The following is a 16,544-nucleotide window of genomic DNA, read 5'->3' as shown; positions in this document are numbered from 1 at the left end:
ATTTACATGAGCAGCTGGGTACCATTTTAGTCACAGCCTACAGAAGAACTCAGTCTGGCCTAAGTCAGTTCCCCCATGCAGCGATGATGTGTCAAAAAACTAACATTGCATGGGTATCGGAACCATTGTATGTGTCTTTGTGCTCATATACTGTCACTTAAAAACTGTTATTTAAGTGAATGTTCATCATTTGTTCACCTGATGCTTTTAAAGGCATCATGTAGTTATAACACTTGTAACAGAGTTATCTGACATTTTTGCTAGGCTAGCTAGCTACATTAATGTTAACATTAATCAACTAGAGTTAGAAGCTCTTTGAATCCCGGTCAATGTGAGAAGCTAGCTGTGGTACCAGTGCCAACTCTGATTCAAAAATGGACTGGACAAACTTATTTTTCATCTGCATGTATGCTGACTTGGCAGGGATGATATTACATGAGAAAGCTGATCTACAGGAGAAACATATCTGAAAGCAACACGAACAACTCGGCACAACACAGTCTCTTCAACAAGTGTTCCTCCAATGCCACTGCACACATACACGCTACGCTTACGCATGCACACTGACGACGCACTTCAAAAACATTTATTGAAAGTTTTATTCTTTTTACATGTTTATTTACAGCATTAAAGTTGAAATGTATATTGTAATAGGCTGGATATTAACTTATTGGGAGAAAACTGTCAGTTCTATGTAAAATCAGACATTGAGCACCCCCATTTAGCCAAAATGGCATGATCATTGTTTCACTGCACGAGGCATCGAATCTTCAATTGAAATAAGAAATCCTGGATCCCGGAGGAGGACCCACACACATTTTTTCTGCTTCCGACGCCCATGTAACATTGCAGTAACTTTTGTTCAACAGAGGTGAATGGAAGAACAGAGTATGTCTGTCGCTTTTTATTTGTTCTTCTACATCTTGGCTTCTTCACTGGTTGTTGACATAAGTGTAGTTCTAATACAGACAACAAAAGAAGTTACGCATAACCTTGGGGATTTCAATCCTAGTGACGTCCCTCTTATTCAGTCCCTTTTCCTGGATCATGTCTCGCTGCCTGAAAGTGGTTTGTGAGGCATTCATCCAGTCAAGGAAGGAGTACTCCATGATACTCCTGACCTGGGTTTTGTAGACATTGGCTCACATTCAGATTTGGCCTCAAGGTTCAAGCTTGTTGGCCAACTTCTGCAATACAGATGGCTGGTCCACAGGGGCTTTCTGTCAATGCATAGTACTAGGGTTAAGGGTTAAGACTTGGTTTTAAGTTTAAGATCAGAATCAGGGGCCTCATTGATAAAAATTTTAATAGATTTATATTTTGACTCACGCTGGGAATCCACTGACTCGGGATAGGGCACGTTATGGCACGATTTTGGTGCGTCCAAAGTCCACTGGAAGCATCTCTGAAGCGTTTCAGCAACGGAGCGTACAGCCTGCCTCACTTTATTGACTTGTTATTAATTTCTCATTTTTGTGCTTCTACTACCTTCTTCACAGCTGTGTGACCCTGTTTGTTCTGTCAACTTCAGGCTGCATTTCCCACAACGAGCTTATCAAAATCGGAGCATTTTGCCTGCCTGATTTTGCTGACATGTTTTGATTTTGTTGATTTGTAATCAGTGTTTGCATTTTGTGCTTCTACTATGTTTAAGTAGGCTACGTACACTGAAAAAAATTATAAACGCAACACTTTTGTTTTTGCCCTCATTCATCATGAGCTGAACTTAAAGATCTAAAAGTTTCTCTACGTACACAAAAGGCCTATTTCTCTCAAATATTGTTCACAAGTCTGTCAACATCTGTGTTAGTCTGGGAAAATCTGGGACGCACTGCGGCTGCACCTTGTGGATTCAAAAGCATTGACTATAATGACCGCGATTAGCTCCGTCAACCGCGGCGCAGCCGTAACGCGCCATAGCTGGAGTCAGTGCATTTTAGGGGTTAGTTTATTTACAGTTTGCTTACTTGCAATTCATAGAAGATCCTGAGGATAAAAACCTTGCTTACATTGGCTTTAACAAACCCATATGTAACAAAAAAATTTACAGCACCTCCCCTTATAATGCCAGCACTAATGAGGGTTTTGTTATGGGAACTCAGCAGATCCAGAAGCAGGCACAGAGACACTGGTTAAGGATTGACACTAGTGAGTTTATTTGCAAGAAGAGCTGAAGGGAGTGCTGTAGTGATCCAACCACAGAGAGGGAGAGCAGGCAGGCAGGTGGGTCCAAGTTTCCAACAAACACACGATTCTGGTCTGGCGGTGTGGCTCCGTAGCCTGAGCGGTTCCTGGAGCAGAGGCAGAAAAACACAGGTAGTTAGGAGAACGTTCAGAAAAGAGAAAGTCACAAACTGTCTGGTTGTTGGCAGAAGCACTTGTTACCAGGAAAGTTAACCTGGCGAGGATTGGATGTTGAGGCGAGATATATCACAGTAGGAGTTAATTACTTGGATTTGCTTCAGGTGTGGAGCTGCTCCAGGCAGTCAGGTGAGGAGAGAGACTGCAACACCCCTACATGACCAGCAGGAAAATCACTTATGTAAAGTTTAGACTTTGCTTAGAGAGAAGATCATTTCCACGTTAAAGTACTACTTATTCCTGGTTTTCTGTGTAAGTCATACTTGAGATAAAAACTGACCGTAAGCCCCTTTCAAAAATGAGTTTGGGGTTAGGGCAGGGGGCTGGCAAGCATGAGGTACAAGGACGTAGGTTCATGCTCTCCGCACTCACACCCAGCGGTGGACTGCATTTTCCAGGTGGGTTGAGGCACCTTGGGGCTTATGTACAGTAAAGTAGGTACAGCGGCCCATTGGTTCATTTTCTAAAATGACACTAGGCTGGCCAATCATATCTCTACTTGGCCAACCCCACCTGGTGCTCAGTTACTCAATGCCTAATAGCATTGTTTTAGTAGCCTAGCATAGTTCCCCATATGCTGTTGCAACTTTGGCAGACGATTCTAACATTAGGTAACATTAGCGTTGGCTAAGCAGTGAGTATCCATATCGTACCATAATATTTTAAAAAGTATTAGGCTAAGGGTTCCCTTGATAAAGAGCTGTAAAACAGGTTTCATCTGTAGCTCTACTGTGCTAAAATGTTTGTCTATATGGTGAGTGCACTGGTCCACTTGTCCACTGGACTTCTCTGAGCTTAGACTACTCAGCATGATGTGTGATAATTTGGGGGTCTCTAAGATATTGACAGCATGATTTATTGCCATTAATTTCTATATTTCTCTATCATCATGGATCCATGCGTAAAATCAGGAGCGTCAGACTTCAACGATCACCGACCGTCTGCAGCAAGCCTGTCGTCCCGCGATCTCCTGTACATTCCTCCGCTCCACTCTCTCTCCGGTATGGGTGGTGTCGCTAGTATGACTGACGCTGGATGAATATTATGCATTATCCATGCACCACTGCTGCTGGGGGCTCTCCGCTGCATCGCGCAACTTTCGAAATTCTTCCCTATCATGGAGAAAAGAAAGGTCAGGTCGTAAACAGCAGTTGTGTGAAATGTAATTGTAGCAAAATGGCTACACATAATAATAATAATTATTATTGTTATTATTGGATGCCTGAACATGCCTGAAACTTTCACAGTCAGCCCCAGGCCTACATGCTTGCAGCCATAAATGATTCAGCAGTAAGAATCACAGTCCCGGGAAAAAAAGTGAGCTCCTATAAAGCTATGGTACAGTTCGCACACTGAGTGTAAGGATTGTGCACTCTTTATCTGAGGCTTAGCCCTGTCTGCATGTCAGATTGCTCTTGGGCAAGATACTGAACACCAAATTGGCTGTGAGTATTAATGGTTCTTTCTATTAGGCAGATGGCATGGTGGTTTCTGCCATTAGTGTATGCATGTGTGTGAATGGGGCGAATGTGACTTGTAGAGGGGTTGGAAGACTAGAAAAGGGCTATACAAGTACAAGCCATTTTTCATTTACTGGTGGGTGATGTTCGACCAATTGTGGGGGGCCGGTCTGCTCACACCAGAGCAGGGAAACTACACAAACAACAATTTATAGCCGCACTGGTGACACTGCTTTAGGGATGTGATGTCTGTCTGTCCTCCACTTTGGTTCAGACCTTCATGTTCCCCTAAGGATGAACTGTAATAATCTCATCTGACTTTTCATTTAGCGCCATCATCTGTTCGACATGTGAAATTGTCCAACACTTCGGTTTATGAGCAAATAACTAATCACGTTCCCATCCGCTATAGCAAATCTTATGCTAAGCTAAGATGATGAACATGAGGGTTTTTTGCATGATGAATGTAAGTCCAGTATTCTGTTAGCTCTGTGTTTGGTCTCCACCAGCTCCTAAGGGAAATATATGGCTCTTTAGCTGCTAAATGCTCCGCTATGTTCACCAGCTGCTCTCTGACAGAGGCTGTTTGCTGCTGGGCAATTCGTGTACAGTGGATTTATCAGAGCTTGTTTGCTGATAACAGCTGATGATGTTGATGGTAATGCATCAACATATCAAACTGAAGATCTAATTTAAAAATGCTACATATGGCATATACATATGTTCTGCTGTTCAGTTACCCCAAGTTTTATTACCCTGTCCCAGAATCATCTCATGACTCTCATGTATTTGGGATGTTCAACATGTACTTTGGCCAATTTCCTAATCCACAAGCCTCCACCAGCTCTCCAGCTGAAGCCAAATCCACCATCTGGAGCCATTTTATTCTCCTCGCTGTTAGAATCCAGCTGAATACAAATGGGAGACAGCAAAAGGTCAGGAAAGGTCAGAAATCTAATTGAAAATGTGCGGGTGTACAGATGATGCCATTTGATGTCCCACTTTTACAGCCTGCTTCTCTTCTGCTCCAGCCACTGGAGGTATGTTTCTCTGAGACTCTCAGAGTTTTGGAACTATTTCTCTACCAACAAAAGTGTATCCATATGCCCAGTACTTAACTCCAGCTGTGGCATGAGTTGTGATTTAGTGTCAGTGAGCCTGGGTTTTGTTTTTGGTCTCTGTACAGACACGACTGTAGCAAACCTGACAATGACGGCATAACTTCAGAAAATGCTACTGTGTCCAGCTACTATTTGCCAAGGAATAGTTCCTGCACTTAATTCCCCCTAATTGCTTTGACTTTTCCGTTTATGTACAGATTAAACAAAGAATAACCATAAGTGTTAAAGAAACTAATTAAGCAAATAAGGCTTTCCAAAAGGGTTCAACTTTTCCTTTTATTCTACAGGAAGTGTTGACTTTCATTACTGTCAATAATACACTATACAAAACCAAGTTTAAAAGTGCTTTAAAGTTCAGTTTTCCTCCCATTATTTGAGAACCACTCTGCATTTAAAAGTCACCTTGAAGAAGGCTTACGAACGTGTGACCCATGAGCCTGTCCTTGTATATCCAAAGTGAGAGCATCGTCTGTATTCTTGGCACGTAGTCAAACCCGTTTCCAGTGGGTGTTGGACTGGTTCTCATGGTGCAGCTGTGGTGAGGAGAGTGTCCATTTTGGGAACCTCCGAATTGCATCTCTGCTTTCTGCAGATGTTGTGGTTCTGTTGGCTTCATCGACCGTGACTTTCAACCGCTCTCTAAGGGTGAGGGTCAGCACCTCAAAGGCCATGGTTCTCTGCTGGAAAATGGTAGATTGCTTCAGCCGGTTGGGAGTGACTTGCTGCCCCAAGTAAAGGAGTTTAAGTATCTTGGGATCTTGTTCACAAGTGACGGCAAAATGGAGCCAGAAGGCAAAGCTTTCCATTTACCCAGTCATCTACGTCCCAACCTTCACCTATGGACAAAATTACTTTAGCAGTTAATTATTCTCCTCAGAATATTCCGCGCTTGCCAGAAACTGGTCACACTCAGCTCTGCTAGTGATCACGCATTTTCACACCTATGGCTCATTTACCCGTCCATATATGTCCCAACCTTCACCTAAGCTGTGGGTAATGACCAAAAGAATGAGATTGCGGCTACAAGTGGCTGAAATGAGTTTTCAGAGTGGCTGGGCTCAGCCTTAGAGAGGTTGAGGAGTTTGGACATCCGGAGTGAGCTTGGCGTTGAGCCGCTGCTCCTTCTTAAAGGAACCAGTTGAGGATTCCTCCTGGGTGCCTTCATATGGAGGTTTTCCAGGCATGTCCAACTGGGAGGAGACCCTGGGGTAGACCCAGAACTGAGAACGCCTTGAGATCCACCATGAGGACCTGGAAAGTGTTGCCACTGCAACCTGTCCCCGGATAATCAGAAGATTGATGAAACTGCAGCATTCAAACAAAGAATTCTGAGCGAAGAATGAGAAAATAAAAGGGAGAAATAGAGAAGGAGGTTTTAAAGATACAAAGACAGATCGAGAGGGGGAATGAAGACAAGCAGTTATGAGAGAAGAAAAATAAGAGAGAGAAACAGGTCAGTATATGAAGTTGTTTCTAAAAATACAGTTTAATGAAAAGCTTTCTCCAAGTCATAAATCCTGAGTCAGAAGAAGGAGATTTACTACTGCTAAAATAATCTAGACCTTCAGACTAGGACTTTTCTGATGATTGTTGGAAGAAAAGACAGAGTGGATGTCAGAGGCAGACTGATGGGAACTTCACTCTGATAATCCCAGAATTTAGCAGGCTTTTCTTACAACCCCACCTTGAAAACTGAAGCATGAGCTGCCTGGAAGTTCATCTTCCTGCAGGGATTCTCTGGTATTCACCGCCACCGCTGTGCTGACACGTGGGACAGTCTAGCAGCTCCCAGCTGTAACTGAACTATACTGATGAAGTGATCCTGCAGGAGTGCTGCAGCCTGTATGCAGTAGAAACCACATTAATACATTTAATGGCAGCTGTTATTTTAACTCTGATAACACAAAGGAAACTTAATGCGCCTTCCATTACATTTAAAAAAACTGACATTGGTTCACTTTCTTTGGCGAAAGTTAGGAGAAGCCTAATGCCACTCTCATAGTTCCACATTGAATATGAAGCTACAGCCAGCAGCTGGTTGGCTTAGTATGACTAGGACTTGCCAGCCTGGCCATTAACTTGGGGTACCAAAATTTAGCACCACTGCAATATTTGAATGCTCTCAGTATGACATCATGCTCTTCCTTCCTTCATAGTTTCCTTGGTCACACAGCAGGTCAGGACTTGAAACAGGGAGGTAATGACAATGTGTTTACGCCGGCCTGAATACTGTTCATGTCTAAGCTACACAACCATGGACGGGATAATGTATGTTTTTCTATGAGCTGAGGTACATTCTGAAAATTCTGTACAAAAACTCATCCTCACCACCGTACAGGTGGTTTGTTCAAGCAGCTTATAACATCCCATATTTACATTTGTTTTATTGACATCTGGTGGCCATAAGACTGTAGTGTGGCACGTAGGACCAGGAAGGGGGAATTAAATGACAGCCAGCTACACCACCTAGGGAATTGCACCCCTGGAAATACCAGTTAAATCTCAATTGATTGAGATAAAGCACACAGGAACGTTACTGAGGAGGCAGAGATGTGATTCAAAATATGCCAAATTATATTTTTAATAAGCAACACAACAATTGGGAATGGGACTGCTGAAAGGAAAATAAATGTAACACTACAATAAAAGGGTAGATAAAACCTCTTTATTACAATCAAGAGTTAACAGCTTTAATAAAAGTTCAAATAAAGAGAATATAACTCCAGCGCCCCAAAATAACTAAACCAAAACTAAGCAGAGGTCACTTGAGGAGAGGCTGACTATACTGAGTGCTACCGCTACCCACCTTAAGTGCAGCACTACAACCTCACATTATTCACAGCAAAAAAAAGGTGCCTTCTATATAGTGTCCCCGTGCAACTACTCACATGCAAAAGTGAAGGGACCTTGCCACAGGTGCCTAGCCTCCCAACAAGATGGCACCCTGCTTAATATAAACTTAACAAAAACAAATTAACATAAAGTAACAAAACAAAATAACCCAGTAGGCTAAGCAAGTGCAAACTATACTAACTACTAAACTAAAGCAAAACAGCACACAGGCAATAGGGCAAACAAAAGGGCAAAGCAGGAAACTAAATGAATTAAGTAGGCAAAACACAACCAAAGGTCAAAACAGCAGTAGTCTAAAACAAGGAGGAACCTGGAAAAGTGAGGAACAGTTAAAAGCAGGCTCAACCTTACTGCATTAAAATACATTTAAAACCATGTATATTCACCACCTCTGAGATGGGTCATGAAGATACAACATCCAAAAGGTCACAAGGCAGGAGAAAAGGAGGTTCCTAATAGTGTCAAAATGCAGGTAAGCAACCATAATCAACTGTTCAGGGAAAACAGATTTGCATGAAACTATTCCTTTCATATGCCTAGACCACAAACACCAACCACAGCAGGGACAGATCAGGAAGCAGAGAGAGCAAGGGAGCACAGGTGGCTTATATAGCCTAAACCTAATAAGGAGGTTGGCCAGGGGAAGTTAAGTCCAGGCTGCATTCAACCCCACCACACCTTAACCTGCACTTGGGGAATCTTTCCCCACCACAGTAGCAAAAGAGGAAGTCAGGTAATGTAGTATAACCCACACAGGATACTGGTATTGAAGTCAGTACTTGACTTATTTAGAGTTAGATGGCGTCACTGACTTATGATATGATTTATATGACTTATGTCATGTGACATATGTGACATGCTTATTTTCACCCAAACATCAACCATGTGTTTAATAAAATGCGGTTAAGGTCCGGTACGCCTGTCTCTGGACTGGTACTTTCCAGTGGTCATATATGTTGTTTAGGGAGGCATTGACATATGACCTATTTACTTCTTTAGGCGCAAGGACATATTGGTACAAAACAACACTTGTGTTTAACTGAGACCAGTAACTTCCTGGAGTGCTGGTTGCCATTAGAGATGTTTAGATGTGCTGGTGGGTGGACTTTGTTACCTTCAGGGAGAACCGGGCTTGCTGTTTCCACGTTTTCATTCTTAATGCTAAGCTAACTAGCTGTAGCTTCATATTTAGCATACAGATATGAGAGTGGTAGCAAGAAGGCTAGAAGGCGAATAAGTATATTTCCCATATATCTCAAACGATTCCTTTTCCAGCTTAAAATTAATTCAAATGAATGTGGAGGTCAGTGAAGGCTCCCACTAGTTATTTCTTTTCAGATATCAACAAAACACTCAAGGAGATGTTGAACTTTAAGAACAGGCTATAGACAGTATTTGAGATTATATTTCCTTGAAAGGTGCAAGGACTGGGCAGTTGTGGTACTTTAATTTGTTCCTTGTTAATTTGAACCTCTTCACACATTCAACCCTGAATGACTTTTATTGTTCTGTCTCTTTAGTTATGTGTAAAGCGTCCTTGGGTCCTGTGAAAGGCACTATAAAATACAAGTTATTATTATTATTATTATTATTATTATTAGGATACTCGTTTTTGTCCCCTAATTGATGCTTTTCTTACAACCCTGAAGAATATCTTCTGTCTCAGATAAACTCCTGTACTTTGATTTCTGACACAGCTGTCACATCATTCCCATTCATTCTTCCTAATGGTGCAGCAGCAGCAGCAGCAGTCATTAATCATTGTAGTACAAGAGCAGACAGAAATGCCTTCTACAGCAGCTGGATGTATAGTGTAATGAGTGAAGGAGAGTCTGTTTGAATTTAACAAGTCCCTTTGGGTTGCAGTCCATGTTGCCTCCACCATCCAGTTCTTTAGGTCCATGTTAGTGTTTTTAAGACAGTCCAAACTGAATCACAAGGAGGGAAACCCTCAGAGCAAACAGAAGACTGAGGGCAAAGAAAGGAGAACAAAAACGTGGAAAATGACTTTATTAACAGTTAATGTTTCTCCTCAGAATCTTCCGCGCTTCCCAGAAACTGGTCACACTCAGCTCAGCTGGCGGTCACATGTGTTTTCACACCTATGGCTCATAAACCTCAGAAACAGTCCATCACACCAAGTGACAAAAAGGAATTTTCACCAGGCGGATGTTCGGAAATAAATGTAGACTGGAAGCTTTTTATTTCACATGTGGAAAACCGCGTCCTGTACACAGTTTCCTGCCTACACCACATGCTGACCCCAAACTCTGAAGCCTCCACAGTTTAATTATATCTCACTAAGACACAGTAGCCAGATTGAAATGAATAGTGACTTTGTTTTGGCTCAGTTAATCAACTTTTAGAATGAAAGTTGATACAAACATTCATGTTCCCCCTCGAGTTGAACTGTAAGAAGTCTCACGTTTCAAGAAGACATGAATGACAAACGCTGTCCTCCTCCTGAAAGCCGTCAAAGTCCTCTTAATATTCTCAACATTGCAGGAGAGCTGCTCAGTGATCAGTTGGTATTAGAAACATGAATGTGAAGCAGGGTGGGTATGGAAATAGTGCAGTACTCACACATCCCTCCCAAATTAAAACAAGGTTTTAAAAAATCCTTTGTAAGTACAGATCCCAGCGGGGGCTTTCAGTACACATATTTTTACTGTCTGAGCAGCCTGTGTGACCATGTGGTCCTCCTGGTTCAGATCCAGCTCTGAGCTCTGGTGAGACAAAAGCTCCAAACATAGAACATCGATGTCCTTTTGTTTCTCCGCAGACTGTGATACTGTATGCATGGGCTGTTTTTTTCCCCTCCAAAACAATAAAGACTGGTAACATTTGCCTGCAGCGAAATGTGAAATTGGAAACTAGAACACAAATTAATTTGGAAAGCACAGCGCCATGAAACTAAACACTATTTGTAGTCGCTGCAGATCACAGCGGCAGATCCCAGATGTGATGCTGATTTATTTATAAAACACTAACAATCTGGGAAGTGAAAATGACGTGTTGTTAAATCAAAGTCTCTGTATCATGTAGAGAAACAATCACCATGCATGCTTCCTTTTTATCCTCCACTGTGGCACTGTAATATAGACAATGCAGATGCAGCCATCCTCAAGCTGTTAGAGTAAATATCCTGCTCTGCTCTTCCATTCTTGAGTGTTATTAACCATCACACACATCTGCTTACTGAATCTAAGAGCTGCTACAATAATTTACTAGCAAACACTCTACATACAGAAGTTTCTGTTCAGTCCAGTGTTGGACCTCTTCTGGCCCTGATGACACATCATGTCACTGACAAGAAACTTGTAGCGTCCTGATGTTTGTCAGGGAAAACACATCTAGTCAAATTAAAGACGACAAAAAGCACTTTCAAAAGGCTCACGTGGGTTACCCATAAACCTTTAAAGGCTCTAGCTGTTCACTACAACTCATTGTGGTACATAATGTGGCATCCAGTAGTCACAGACAGCAGGTTCAAACACTGTTGAGGTATACACAAAGAAAAAAACACAAAGATAATACAATCAAAAGCTTATGTATCAGATCCCTGGTTGGATTCCCCCAACTACTGCTCAAGGAGCTCTACAACACACATACAGACATGCAACAACTCAAACACAAACAGGCATGTACCTCACACAGGCGCTCTATCAGTGTAGCACCAATGCAGCATGCATGCACCTCAAGTCCCTAAATCTACCTTCTCCATACCACTCTAGTGGTCAACACCAGAGTCCCCCAGGGCTGTGTGCTCAGCCCCCTCCTGTTCACGCTGTACACCCTTGACTGCATCCCCTGACATGAAGAGAACCCGTTTTTGAAGTTTGCAGATGACACCATCATCATAGGCTGGATTTCAAACAACGATGAGAGCGGGTGATTTCTCCTGAGCATCAGTGATGTTGGTGAGGTGCGGGTGATTTCTCCTGAGCATCAGTGATGTTGGTGAGGTGCCTACTCTAAACCTGAAAAAAAACTCCTACAGTACTGCTGCATCTGTCCTCTAGGCCTATTCCTGTGCTGACGATGCTTGCCTCCTAAAAGCCAGCACTATTACCTCAAACAGGGAGTCCTCTGCATCTCCGCAGCAGGAAATTAAGAATTTACCACCACCTGGAACTCCAACTGCACATCTGAGCCACAGACTTGTAACTTACATGCAGATGGAATTGGGGGCTTTCAGAAATCAAGAGGAACAACAGATTACATAGGCAGATGACCATCCCCCTGCGCTATGACTGTGCGGGGTGGGAACACACATCCTGAATCTTATGTCTGCCAAAAAACTGATGATTGGTGACCGTGCAGGACTTCTTCCCACAGGTGACCCTACATACATTTTTAAAATTTTCAGCTGCCTGTTCCTTTGAGAGAAAGTTGCGCATGTCCTTAAAAGTTTTCGCCTCAACCATATCCTCTGTTTCAAGTTTCAAGCTCTTTATTGTCATGTTCAAAATAATTACAGTTAAGCAGTCATTGGCAATGAAATTATTCATTCTCAAGCTCTCCCCACAAAGGATGCATAAAAAGAAGATCAGAAAAAGAGGATCTAAGATAATAAATAGTGAAGACATTCAAATATAGGAATATAATATATACAGAATAAAATAAAATATAATACTGCGGTATGCAGGTGTACAGTGATGATAAAATGGTTGAACTGTAATGTAGACGAGTTATGGACGAGGAAGAACACGTTTTTAGAAAGTCAGAGACTCTGTTCTGAAGCATGTAGTTCTGACTACATGTCACCACCGTCCTGCCTTTAAGGAATTACTCATTTTTCTTTAGCTCTGCCAAATGTGCCAGTGTTGTGTTTTGGGCCTCAGTGCTGTTGCTAATAAGCTGAGCTAAGCTAGCCCCATTTCTTAACATTTATCTCCATCGTCTTCCCCACGTTATCATGACATCAAATGAGCATATTATAAAATGAAACTCAAAGGATGGAGGATCTGACTTCCCCCTTTTAAATCCCGGAAAAAAGAAATAGACTAACTAGGACTTTGTGTTGAAGACATACATGTTTGACGCAGATCTGAAGAATGCTTATTGAGTCATTCAATCAGTCTTTCCTCTGCAGAGATTTTTTCTCTCCAGTCGAATCAATCTGCCTGTTTATTGAGTGATATAATTTATGTTTGAGAGAAATCATCTGGCCAAAAATAATGAAGCAATATAAGATCAGTAGTTTCAAAGTCACACTTGTTTGGCTGTGACAGAAAGTACATGTCACACATGTCACGCGTGCTGTGTGAGGCGGCTAAATCCTGCCAGAACTATTTATAAACTCATATATATTCATGCTCTGCCTCGTAGCTGATTCACGAGTGCAAGCTCAACCATTCACCCCAGCTGATCCCACTGTGTGTGTGTGTGTTGCTTTACTATACTTATACATCTGTGTACATAAGTTCAAAGCAAGTTTACATTAAATGATGAAACCATGGGGCTCTGACAAAAAAGCCCAGACATTGATTTTTACAGTGAGCAGTGAGGTCAATGGTGTTTAAGTACCTGATCTGTCTCAGCGGCCACCGGTCATCTCCTGACAGCTCAAAATCCAGTGCCACTCACATTAATCCTGTTTGTCAGGCTGTTGACGGAACTGTGATCAATTCAGATGAGTTTTAGAGGATCCTCCTCAGCTGCTGAACCCAATCGACACAACGCTGATGAATCATTGATGCTTCAGCATTGATTAGCACAGACACATCTGATCCTGTTGGGTCTTATCTGGATTCACCTCTTTGTCTTTGGCCACATCATTCATTCTCTGTCGCTGGTAAACATGACAAAACAAATCCCCCATTAGGAGCATCGATACACAGGCAACATGTTGCAATGTGGTTTTCAAGGATATAGTTTTAAGTGGTGATGTTACTGTCTGCCATTACTATGTTCACTTTTGCCAGTGATATTGGTAGTTGTGTGTAGGATTTGCTTCTGTCATGTTGAGCTGATATCCTTTCTCAATTACCTTTCTTTTTGTTTTTATATAGCACATTTCAAAATGTTACAGACTGCCTTACATGGGAAAATCTAGATTAATTTCAGTATCACAATTAAATAAGATGAACAAAAGGGCAGAGAATGAAAAGGACAATAAAACATATAGTAGTAATAAACCTTAGGGTTAAGTTATTTAAAAAATGTTAGATCTTCAGGCCCAATCAGCCTTCTTTTGAGCCGGGACTTAGGGACAACGAGCAGCCCTGCCTGAGGATCTGAAGCTGTGCTATAACCAGGAGCCCAGTGAGAGTTAACGATGCTCACACACTGTGATTTACGTCACCCGGCATGCCGGTGTTTTTGGGTCATAGATCTTGGTGCAACACCGCTACAGTAGCAGGGCTACTGCAACTGGCAGTTCAGACGCAACAACACGAAAAATCAAGTCAGAACGTCAGCCACATCGACAACCGATTAGAAAGGACACATTGAGTTGAAGCACCCAACCAGCCTAGTGAATGTTGATCAAAAGAAATCACTATCAGAGGGGGGACACCACGAACCAACAGCTGCAAAGTTCCTCCACCCAAGTCAAACTCATTTTGTAAAAGGATAAAAACGAAAGAAATAAATAATATAAAAAAATAAATGTGAATTTTGGGACTGTGAACTTGAATCTCAACGATGTTTTCTGATTACTTGTCATTTTTCTGCTCTGACGTTGGTAAAGGTTTCTTTAGGTTTAGGCACAGAACTCGATCATGGCTAGGGAAACATGATGGTTATATTAAAAGTCAGTTTGACAGGAAACGAACAGCAGTTTGCCCAACCGCCTCCCTCTGCATTACTCAAAAATAAACAGATGTCATTTTGGGGGCATCTGCTGAATCCATTCCCCTCACCTTTAACTGGACCTAATCTTAGCTCTGTCCCCAACCAGTCCTTTCTACTATGGTTAACCAGAGCCTAACCCCCAACTCTAACCACAGGTCCAATATTTGACTGTTACAGGAGTACCAGGAACTGTGTGGTTTCATGACTCCTACCTCCACAGAGCAACAATGAACACAATCTCAGCAAACACAAAGGGAACATTCTTTAAAACAGAACAATAGTGTTGTTCTGTTTTTAATGTCAGTAAAGTAAACATGCCTCCACTCCACCAAATACGAAGAGAGAAGGAATACAAAAATCAACCAGGGCCCTGGTGACCCTGTGTTCTGTTACAAAATCTTTTTGTAAATGATGTTCTTGTCTGTGGCCTCTTGTGTGGATAATATACTGGCAATTTTACTATTGTTTCTGTCTATTGTTTATTTCTTGAATTTCTTCTTACACTAAGGACTTTCATTCAGGAGACCGAGGTTCAAGTCCCATGAGTTAGAAAGTCAAAGTTGACATGTTATTAATTTAATTATTAAAAAAAATAAATTATTATTTTTTTTTTTTGTAGAAGACTTAAATTACGTGACTTAAACCACATAACTTATGTAATGTACAAATTTTAACCCAAACCACGATCTTTTCCTAATCCTAACCAAGTAGTTTTGTTGCTGAAACCTAACAAAACTACCACCTTTTCACAACATTTACTACGTGTTAAAAGCCATGTCATTTAAAGGTCCGTGCAGACTATACGAATCTCAGAGTCGGCCAGTGGCCGTGCCGTTCACACTACACAACTTTACGTCTTGTGATGGGAGTCCTGAAGTCGTTGTGGTGTCACATTACGTGACTGATCGTTTTGTCAAGAAAACACATGTGAAATGTGAAACGGGAAATGACGCGCACCTACACACGAAACAGCTGTTTTTTGTTATTATAAAGATAGAAGTTATAAAGACAAAGAATATGTGTGGAAGAATGGATTAGCACACTCAGGCAGCAGGGATCGTCTGAGCTACAGAGAGAGCTGGAGGTGAGTTAAAAGTGTTTTGTGGTGAAAAAGTAGCTGCCTGCTCTCATTGGCTGGATGTAGATGTCGAGTCAGCCGACTCCTCCAGATATTTGGCATGCTAGATATCTGGCAGACGTCAGCGATGTGTCAGAAATGTGTTGTGGAGCCGTTTTGATGCGTCGTTGTGTAGTTCACACATAAGGACTTGCGACCGCAGATTGACCACTGATTTACTCCTGATCACAGCCCGACGGTCGCTGAGCTCCCTGACGGGCAAATCGGGCTTAAAATTGTGTAGTATGAACTAGGCTTTAGTAACATACATAAGGTCCTGTACGCCTGTCGCGTTACTTGTCAATGCTCGTACATGTTGTTTAGGGGAACCCTCATACATGCCGTACTTCCCAACGGACATATTTCGTTTGAGGACACTTGACAATCGACCTATTTTGTAATTTAGCTATGAGGACGTGTTGTGCTAGTCTTCTTTGCATTCCTACACATTTTGGCCTGTGGTTCAGTGGAACCTTAGATGTGTTTGACTTCATGCGGCGCTGCACAGCGCTGACTTAACATAAGGCATGCTGGTTAGGAATTGTGTTCGACTTTCGCCAGCTGCAAAAAGTACAATGTCACATGACATTAAAGCCTCGCGGGAGCAAGGTGGCTGCAGTCGCGGAGTCTGCTTTTCTCTGGCTGCACAAAGTTGGAACCACCTTTTGACTGATCTGGTGGCATTTGTCTTTGTCAGTGTTCTAAATTCACAGTAAGCTCACGCAGGTAGAATGTGTCCGACTTGACGGCAGCGTTTTTATACCCCGCCGTCAAGTCACCTGCAGCTTACTTTTGAATATTAAGTTGCCGAAAGCCAGCCGCAGTCATCTTGAA

At 42.1% G+C, this 16,544-nt stretch overlaps 1 long non-coding RNA gene across 1 annotated transcript; it reads right to left on the bottom strand.

Annotated features, from left to right (window-relative positions):
- Window positions 1-5,817: 5,817 nt before the first annotated feature.
- Window positions 5,818-8,330, bottom strand: LOC119903743. The gene is made up of 3 exons (XR_005444611.1): window positions 8,185-8,330; window positions 6,627-6,782; window positions 5,818-6,270 (listed from the first exon to the last, which is right to left on the bottom strand). It is a non-coding gene; the product is annotated as an uncharacterized LOC119903743 (long non-coding RNA).
- Window positions 8,331-16,544: the final 8,214 nt, after the last annotated feature.

This window comes from Micropterus salmoides, unplaced genomic scaffold (genome assembly GCF_014851395.1).
Source record: "Micropterus salmoides isolate LMB-PRFRI ecotype aquatic unplaced genomic scaffold, ASM1485139v1 Ms_hic_scaffold_15, whole genome shotgun sequence".
Taxonomy (NCBI): domain Eukaryota; kingdom Metazoa; phylum Chordata; class Actinopteri; order Centrarchiformes; family Centrarchidae; genus Micropterus; species Micropterus salmoides.
The sequence above is the reverse complement of the archived record's forward strand: the minus strand, read 5'-3'. Positions and strand labels throughout refer to the sequence as shown.